Here is a 9,394-nt window from a genome sequence, read left to right on the forward strand (position 1 = left end):
TCATTTCATCTTCTCTCTTTCCTGGAAGTCCAACCTACTCCATTGTTGTTACAAGGATCTTATTTTAAAATTACTGCAGCAGAAAAGTAGGACTAACTAGCAGAAAGTCACCCCCCCTCACTCTACTCTAGTCTGGTGAGGTTCCCCCCCCCCTTTATTTGATGGCTTGGGCTAAGGCACTGACATCAGGAGACTATGGGTAGCGGGAAAAGACCTTTGAGGTCATCCGCCAGACCACACCCAGCACAGGCATTGCTTGGGAACACCCCGGTCTCTGGTCTTCCAGGGTGATGGAACTTTGCCCGGGACAGGACGTTCACCATGCCACAAGGCAGCTCTCCTGGTTCTAGAGCATTCTGATGGTGGGTAAATCCTTCTGCACATGCCGCTGAAATCTGTTACACTATCATTTCCATTCATTGATCTGGTGGCCTTGTCTTTTCCCACTCAAAGCCACCTTTAAATATTTGAAAGCAGCCTTCATGTGCTGCAACACTTACTTCTTTCTTCAAATGTCCCCTGAATGTTCTTGCAAGTATTCTTTCTGCAGGTGATATTTCTTCTCATTTTCATCATCTTGGTAAGCCTCCTCTCTTAAGATCTATTTCTTGAAGTAATGTATTATGCAGTTTCACTAACCAATCTTATCTGCACTTTGAGGGCTATGTATTAGCAAATATTTCCAGAAATAAAAACTAAGAGGTAGTGAGTACAATTGCTTACTTAAGGAACTAGCCAATGGGGAATTTAAAACTAAGTCTGTCTCTTTCTAATCCACCATGTGCCTCTGGTTAAACGAAAAATTTTGAGCTGATGATAGTCAAGTTTGGTCTCAGATACAGTCTGAGATCTGTTGCATTCCACTAAATGCCCCCTCCATGCCAGTTAATGTCTCTTTTGCTGCTACAACTTGTGCTCATTAATAGAGATTAGTGGGAATTTGAACAATTAGGAAATGACTAGCAAGCAAGTGCTGCTGAATGACCACATTGCCACCCAATGTGGTCATGCAGGAGGTATGGAGATAACAAGATGGATACACAGCAGGAAGCAAGAAAGAAAAATTCTAGATGTCCAGGAGGTATTTCATCTGGAAGCTTCAGAAGATGGAGGAGTGAGGAAAGAGTTGAAGAGAACCAAAGTGGTCACTTGAGACTACCTAAGCTGTTAATTTCTGCCTAGGCCTGCAGGTTGGGCCTGGAGAAGAAAAAAGCAAGTATTGGTCTACGCACCCTACAGGAGCACAAGGCTTGGGGCAAATGATACTATGCTCTGCCCCAACCTTTGATTCCTGGCAAAATCTGGCTAATACACAAATCCTTAGGAAAAAAAAAAAAAGAGGAAAATCCCACATGTAGTCAGAAAGGGAGCCCTGTGCTACAGTGAGGATCAACATAATAGGACTGGTTCTGTGTCTACAGGCTTCCACATTTTCCTGCGCCACTAGTTAAAGCCAATTCCTTTCTTTCTGTCTGCTTTCCAAAAGCAGAGGCTGCTTAAGGATGGTACTGCCTCCCCATTCAGCTTCCCCACTTCAAGCCCCAAAATTAATAGCTAGGAGATTCCTCTATGTCACAGGACATGCTCCCGAGGAATCATTGTCACACTGTGCTCTGGGGAAATGTACCAAAGGACAACATTAATATCTATAGCTGAGTACATGAGCATAGTAATGAAATAACTTCCCTGAGACTCTTTGCTGCTCTGACACAGAGAACTTCAGAGAATTGTCTTTATATTATCATGCTGCATGAAAGCAGAGGTTCCCTAGAAAAGCAGAGTTTCTGCTCTGTGCACTCCATGAAGTCAAGGGCTTCTTTCCCCTGTAGCTCTGTCTTGTTTACTACTTGAAAAAAAAAATCGAGGTTTGGGAAAGTTTGTGGATTCAACTACAGTCACCTGGCAAGAGAATTGTAGGTACCGGAGCAAACTCAGAGTCCCAGAGCACAGCTCAACTTTTCCTACTTTGCTTCTGATGTCTTTACTTGGATGCATCAACATTTATTAGAGGGCAGGCTTCTTTGGGTTTTCATTAAGGAAAAGCAGGGTAGAGGATGATAAAATGTCTTCCACATGGGGAGTTGCATGGAGCAGGAACCACATCTGTGTCATTTGCTGTCACAATCCTAGCACACAGGAATCTGCCTAGCATGGGCAAAGCGCACAATATTTATTTGCTGAAAAGCTAATCCCTGACTTGGAGTGGTGAAGAAAGGGAACACTGATGGGAAATCACCCAAAGAGAGAGAGAGAGAGAGGCTACCCACAAAAACACGGAGAAATAGATTCTAAAAGGTGTGGCACATCACAGGTACTCAAAATATTTGGTGGGTAAATAATCTGACAAAGCCTCAGAGAAAAAAAAGTGAGAGCAAATGTTATAGGGATCGGGAAGCTCCTAGAAACACATAGATCTCGTTCTGATAATCAATTCAGGCTCTTCAGGCAAGGTACACATTCGTTCATTCATTCATGAATTCAAGTAACATTGACTGAGCACAAGCTATGTGCCAGGCATTGTGACAAGTGCCACAGATTCAGAAATAAGAGACCAATAACTCCTCGAGGAAGAGAATAAATACAGCAACTATCATTTAATGTACTATGGGCTATGACAGAAGTATTTTACCAAGTGCCATAAAATCACAGACCTGGAGGGTGCTCAGCAGGCAGTGGATAAAGGGTAATGAGGGTACAAATCAGGCTGTAATGGGTAATTGGGTGGAGAAGATAAATGAATGGAGGTATCCAGGCAGGGAGAACAGCATGCCCAGACATGGGTAGGCAGTAGAGCGCTCCCTTGCTGGGAAAATGGAAGCATTCAGTACAGTTGAAGATTCAGGTGGTGAGAGCTGATGCTGGCAGAACAGAAGAAACAGGCCTTGAAAGTCTCATCTACCCTCCCTCAAGTCAGTGCTTGATCACCCAGGAATCTGGGTAAAATGCACATCCTGTAAGTCTGGGGACAACAAGCTCCCAAGCAACACATGAAGCAGTGGGTCCCCTGACTACAGGTTAGGTACGTGTCTGTAAACAATGGAATACAATGACATATTTCACTGAGAAAAGTGACAAGATCTAAACTGCATTTTCCCAAGAACTCTGTAGGACATGGAAAATGGACTGCAGGATAGGTATAATTGGCTGATATTCTATGAGGTCGGTATAAAATATTTCTCCCAGAGGAAAAGCTGGTTATGAGGATAAAATGAAATAAAAATAAAATCATAAGGCCATTCCTCCCAAAATCCAAAACAATACCTAGTGTTATTGGAATACGTGTTGACCTTTCTCTAGGTCTCAGCTAACAAATCACCTCGAACAAACAGTTGCCAAAAAAGAGCAGCCAGATAAAGGATGGGTACTATCTTTACAATCAATTAACACAACAGAATAAATAAAATCAGATTTCTCAGCCATTACTTATAACAAATTTCAGGAAACCTTGAGGAGAACAACTATTTCACAGAAAATTGTGGAAAATAATGCGAAAGTCCACCATATCCCTGAACAAAGTGCTTTTATTTTACTTATAACTCATAGGTACCCCCAATGGGAAACACCTTTTTAAAACTTCTATTACCAAATCCTCTTTCAATTTTAATACATTTTTAACTAAAAAGCTCAGAAATTAATTTAAAAAATCATAGTAGGATTCTATATTATTAAAAAAGGAGTTGGCAAACTTTTACCCCTTTTGTAGAAACCAAAAATACAATTCCTAATGAGATTTTGCCCTCCAAAGAAAGTAAAAATTGGCTTCTCTTTGTACTATGTTGGTTGGTATTCTTTACCCAAAGATGTACAGATTCAAAAAACCCAAATTTCATCTCCTTTTCGCTATTTTCCTTCATATTCACATAAATCAGCAAATCTCCACAGGATACATAGCTTGAAAACGCAAAGCCAACTGAAAGGGCTACATTGGATATTCACAACTAGCTCAGAGCAGCTTGATTCACATTCAACACGACAAAGCAAAATTGTGCAGGTGCCTACCTTTCTCTTCTGGGCTTTTTAGGCTTTTGAAATGCAGTCCTGTACTGGAGATCTTCCCCAAACCCTTTAGTTGAGGTGAAACTTAAGAGCGCCCCATTCAATCACACAACCAGAGAAGGATGTAAGTTTCACAAGACCAGCCTTCAGATACTCAGGGCTTGCAGGATTCCAGACCTCGGAGAGCAGAGGTGAACTGCCTTCTGCTCTCTGCTGCAGGAAAGAGCAAGGAGACACAGTGTGGCTGGAGGTGGGGGCGGAGGCTGGGAGAAGGGAAGTAATATGGGGACTGTAATAAATAAGAGATCCTCTCCACATGACTTCCTGTATTTGGTGCCTCATGCCTCTCTCTAGGCTCCCTAGAGGAAATAAGAAATTTAAACTTGTTCTTTGACCACTGCAAAGAAGAGAATAAACATGCTGAGAACCATGAAAATGAGAATAAGCAGGGGGAACAGGCAGGGAGCTGACGGCCAGCTAGCTTTACCTTTCCCCAAGTGCTTTCTTCCTGAAGTTTCTCCAAGTGTTTAACTCTGCAAAAGTCAAGAATGCCCTCATCCTCTTCCACAGAACTGAAGCATATTCTGGCTATGGTCCAGATGTGGTTTTACAGAGCAGCTGGTAAGAGGCAGGTGAGAATAGGCTGAAGAAATCAGCTCCCCCATGCCTCAGGAGAGACCCTCTCTGCTCTGTCTTTGGGAAGTCTAGATATGCTGCTCCTAATCTTGGAAAAAAACAACAACATATTCCTGGGGCCATTTTATTTAGGGTTTAAAGAATTATTGGATGGCTACTATTCACAGATTGCTGGAAGTAGAACCCTCTACATAATTTTTAGGTCTTGGTATAAAATGAATATGCAAGATCACTCATTCAGAAATTTAAAATTGCAAGATGAAACAACAGGGCATTAAACAAAGGGTGGGGCCCTGCTGAGCACAGGTCTTTGTGCAACTGTGCAGCATGTGTACCCATGAAGCCAGTCATGGGCACAGGAAAAAGAAGGGATCCTGGGGTGCATTGACTTTAACAGACTGAGTTGTCAAGTGACCTGGACTATCTCCGTTTGGGTCTATGGAGTAATGATCAATGTATTTGGAGACTGATGCAAAGTGGTGGGGGTGGGGTGGGGGTGCTGAGCTATGGCATAGCCTGCAAATGCATCACTGACTTAAAATCACTCCAGTTGGTCCTTGTCAACGACTCACCTCCAGTCTATGGTCCTCCCAGCAGCCAGGGTAATCTCTGTCAAGAGCTGTCTTCATGATTAAGAGTTCCATGCTTAGAATCTTCTATTAGCTTAAGGATAAAAGCCAAATACTTTAACAAGACACGAGATAGCCTTTCTTTCTTCACCTCAAGGTACCCCTCCACATGTCCTTTCTTCAATTCCCTTCACAGTTCCTCCTTCCCCATTTATGAATGAAGAATGTTCCCTAACCCCAGCACTCAGTCCTTTGACTCTTACATCTTCCAGAATGCATTTTCTGATTTCTGGGCCCCTTTAGCATTCTTCCCTAGCAAATCATAGTTATCTCTCTCATCACACTCAAAGCCAGGAAGCCTGTCTGTCCCTCTGCCTCACGGGCTGTCACACCATGAGGTCTTGGACTGAATCTGTTTCAGTGTTATAGCCGCAGACCCAAGGCCCAGAAGTGTTTGATTTGTGTAAATTCAGGCTTAGTAGGAGGAACATTGTTAATTACAGTCACCTATGAACTTTAGAGGAAAGAAAAAAAAATAGGAAAACACACATTTGTTGTTAGCGTTTTATAGCTTAAGCTCTGGCTGACAAAGCACAGCAACTTCACAGGGGACATTGTTTTAATATTTGCTAAGATGCCACCATTTGTCACTTACTGTGCATTACTTGTCTCATGTAAACTGTTAAGAGTAGGAGATGGGCTCCGTTCAGAAAATGAAGCCTCAGCTATGCCCACAAGAAAGAGGACTGACAGTAGTAAGGGTGAAGGAAATGTCAAGTTGTTGGAGGTGAGAAGAGAAGGAGAAAGAAGGGAATATCAAATGGAAGAGTGAAAAGGGAAAAGGAAAAAATAGGGGTAGAAGAAGGCTGCTGGCCACAAGCATGTGGCAGTAGGTTCCAAAATTGTCAGTTTATGACCTGGGAACAGAAATAGTCTACCCTTTTAAGATCTTACAGGAGACCCCGTTTGGCCAGGGGGTATTCATCACTGGGGCAAAGCAATTTTTGCTATCACAGTATCCCACCATTGTGTCTGACATAGAAAGAGCCACACTGTCATTTAAGACCTGTCTTATATTTGTTTGTTATGACTAAGTCAATTTCTGATCATTAACACTGTTTCCTAAATGTATAAGATATTTAAAGCTATTCTTTGATTTTTGTTAATCCATGCAGACCTGTGATTATTATTGTAACTGTACACTCTGGATTCTAAATTTGAAATACTTTAAAAGTAAAACTTAGTTAAATGTAAAGCTTAGGAAAGCACTTTGTCAAGGTGATGTTCTCCAAACTAAAATTACCTGTAGTAAAAGTCTTGGATCTATGTCAAAATAACAAATTTTGTTGGTATTTATTCATGTCACTTGATGTTTTAAGGATGGATAAAGTAACCTGTTGTCAACCAATTATATATAAATTTTGCGTTATTGTTTCCACTGGGATTGGTATTTAAATGCCTTTTTGGCCAATAATAAGGAAATCTTATTATATAGGTGACATCGTAAAACATGGAAGAATTCTGCCACTTTTTTCCACAAAAAAATGTTAAAACCTCTCTTAGCTTTTCTTTGGTTCTTGTTTCAGATGTAACGTTGTATTGTATTACTTGTGAAAAGCCCCACATTATCTGATATAAGGCTCTGCTTCCCATTTTACTCCATGCTAGAATGGCTCCAGTGGTCATTGAGGAGACCTTGGCCTTTCACTTTCTCGATCTCCTCAATGACAATGACATTCATCCCATATGAATGTCAGTCATCATATGTTGTGCCACAGTAGCACCATTTGAGACTGAGGTACTTTCAAAATAGATGATTAAGTTCAAATTGGGGATGTAAGTGGGAACACCCACTTCCCTTCCCTTCCTCACTTCCAAGGGACTCTGGCTTCACTGAGGCCCCACTTCTTCTGCACCTCCTCCTTAGCCTTCCAACTTTTTCAGCCTACTCCTACCTTCCCACTCACCCAGACACCATGGATAGATGTTTAAACCCTCTCTGCCAACTTTGTGTCACATCTTTCTTTCTTGATATTCCACTGTGCCCCCAGTAAACTCTGGTCCTGGGGAGTCCATGAAGCTATCTTCTCTGCTCTTTCTATGACTCATGGGAAAGATCACCAAAGAATATTGAAGAGGTTAAAAATGTTACTGAAGAGCAAGCCACTGCTGGGTTCTCATAGTTACTTGGCATAGATTTCCAGGGCTCAGTAGCTAGCCCTTGAGCTCTGACCCCCTCGTTAATCCTTAATCCCTTTGCTTGAAAATGTGTTCATATCATTTATTCCAAAAATTTCAACAATAAATCTTCCTTGGCTCTTCCTACCCTTGGATTACCATTCTGTCTTTTCCCTTTCATTTGCCTCCAAAACTTCTCAAAATCCCAATTCATAATCACTTGTTCTCCTCCTCTCCGAATGTCTCCCTAGGCGGTCCTCTTTTGAGTCACCAAGGACTTTGTGCAAACAGGAGCTTTTTTTCATATTTCATCTTGAAGCTTTTAACACGTAAAGCTATTCTTTTTTGAAACTCTTTTCTGGTCTTAGCATTATATCACTTGGAGTCTCTACCTTTTATCCATTTTCTTCCTCCCCACTGGGCACTTCTTCATTCCTCTTTAAATGAGAGCATATCCTAAAGTACATCCCTTGTTGTGGTTTTGGTAACACCATTCAGTTAGCCAGGTTCAAACCTGTGGTGCATTAGTTTTAATTCCTTCGTTTTCCTAGCCCCACATCCTTTCCCCTGGTCCAGGTTGGATTCCAGGTCCTGCTGATCCTCACTTTGACAGCTCTTTCCCATGTGCCTCAGTACTTACATATCCACTGCTGTCACTCCATGCCTTCATTTTCCTCTTCCTGCCTGAACTACTGGAAATTCTCTTCAGTCTTTTCTGCTCTTAGACTCCTATCCTTCCTGCCATCTAACAACACTCTGCTGCCAGTTTAATTTCCATAAAGCACTGCTATGTTTGTGACACTCTCCTTGCAAATCCTACCATGATGCCTAAGCTGCACATGTCCACTGCCTACCAAGAGGCTTCACTCCATGGGTTGTCATTGATAACCATCCCAGCCTATGCCCAGTCCACCTTTCCAAAGTTACTGCTCTTTGGTGCTTATCCTTGACTCTGAATTGCCTTCGCTCCCTCCAACAAGCCTTTTCCTTTCCTCTTTTGCAAGGAGCTGACCTTCCAGTTGAAGTTGGCCATTAGAGTCTCAAATAGGTCCATGTGCCCAGCACAAAGTTCAATTCCTCCACAAACCTTTTTCCAGTAAATGATGCTGGAAGAACTCTCTCCCCTCACTAAATATCTACAACACATATTGTCTATATCACTTTGGTAGCCTTTCCCTGTCTTATATACTATCTTTCTATGACTTAATTATAAAATATAATATCAGAAATTCATGGGGCGGGCAGGGTGGTGCACACTTGTAATTCCAGCTGGTAGGGAGGCAGAAGCAGGAGGATCGTTGAGTTCAAAGCCAGTTTCAGCAAAAGCAAAGTGCTAGGCAACTCAGACCCTGTCTCTGAATAAAATACAAAATAGAGTTGGGGATGTGGCTCAGTGGTTGAGTGCCCCTGATTCAATCCCTGGTACCCTCTACCCCCGCAAAATTCATGGAACACTTACTACATGCCAAGTGCTTGACATAGATTAACTTATTGAATTCACCCAACAGGCAACTTTATGAATGCTCACAGACTTCCCATTAGTATAGAAAAATTAATGGCTGGAGTTCCTATCCCTTGTATTGGGCAAAACATGGGATCCTAGCCTTCCCACCCTCCATTCCTCTGGGATTTTCCAACAGGGGGCAATGAGAGTGTCACGTTCTCCTGAGCCAGTGGGCCCACAGAACTAGCACAGAATGATTCATCAGCACTGATCTTGACTCCTGCAGCTGAATCTACATTCTCCATCTCCCCAAAGCTCCATTAGCAAAGGTCATTGCATAGAACAGATTTAATGAAGTCTGAGAAAAGAAAAAAATGGTCATTTTATCAACAGTCCAAAAAAACCACTTAAGTGAGTCATTGGATGTCCTTGTCCTAAAGTCCCTACACCCCAACTCCATAGGGAAATTTTCAGGCCAGTGTTCTCAAGCCTCCATCAACATGGTGCTTCCTGGGCTCTTCTTCCTGTCCAGAGCCTCCTGACATCTTCCTCCTTCTCCCTCTTTTCTGGC

At 42.2% G+C, this 9,394-nt stretch overlaps 1 protein-coding gene across 1 annotated transcript in view; it reads right to left on the minus strand.

The window, feature by feature from the left end:
* Adgrf5 (adhesion G protein-coupled receptor F5) overlaps nt 1-4,260 on the minus strand; it is an 89,952-nt gene extending 85,692 nt beyond the window's left edge. Inside the window, exon 1 of the mRNA XM_048805435.1 lies at nt 4,000-4,260. The gene's annotated coding sequence lies outside the window, so the exon portion shown is untranslated. The remainder of the gene's footprint in view (nt 1-3,999) is intronic.
* Between the last annotated feature and the right edge of the window lie 5,134 nt (nt 4,261-9,394).

Source organism: Marmota marmota, unplaced genomic scaffold (genome assembly GCF_001458135.2).
Source record: "Marmota marmota marmota unplaced genomic scaffold, marMar, whole genome shotgun sequence".
NCBI classification, from domain to species: Eukaryota; Metazoa; Chordata; class Mammalia; order Rodentia; family Sciuridae; genus Marmota; species Marmota marmota.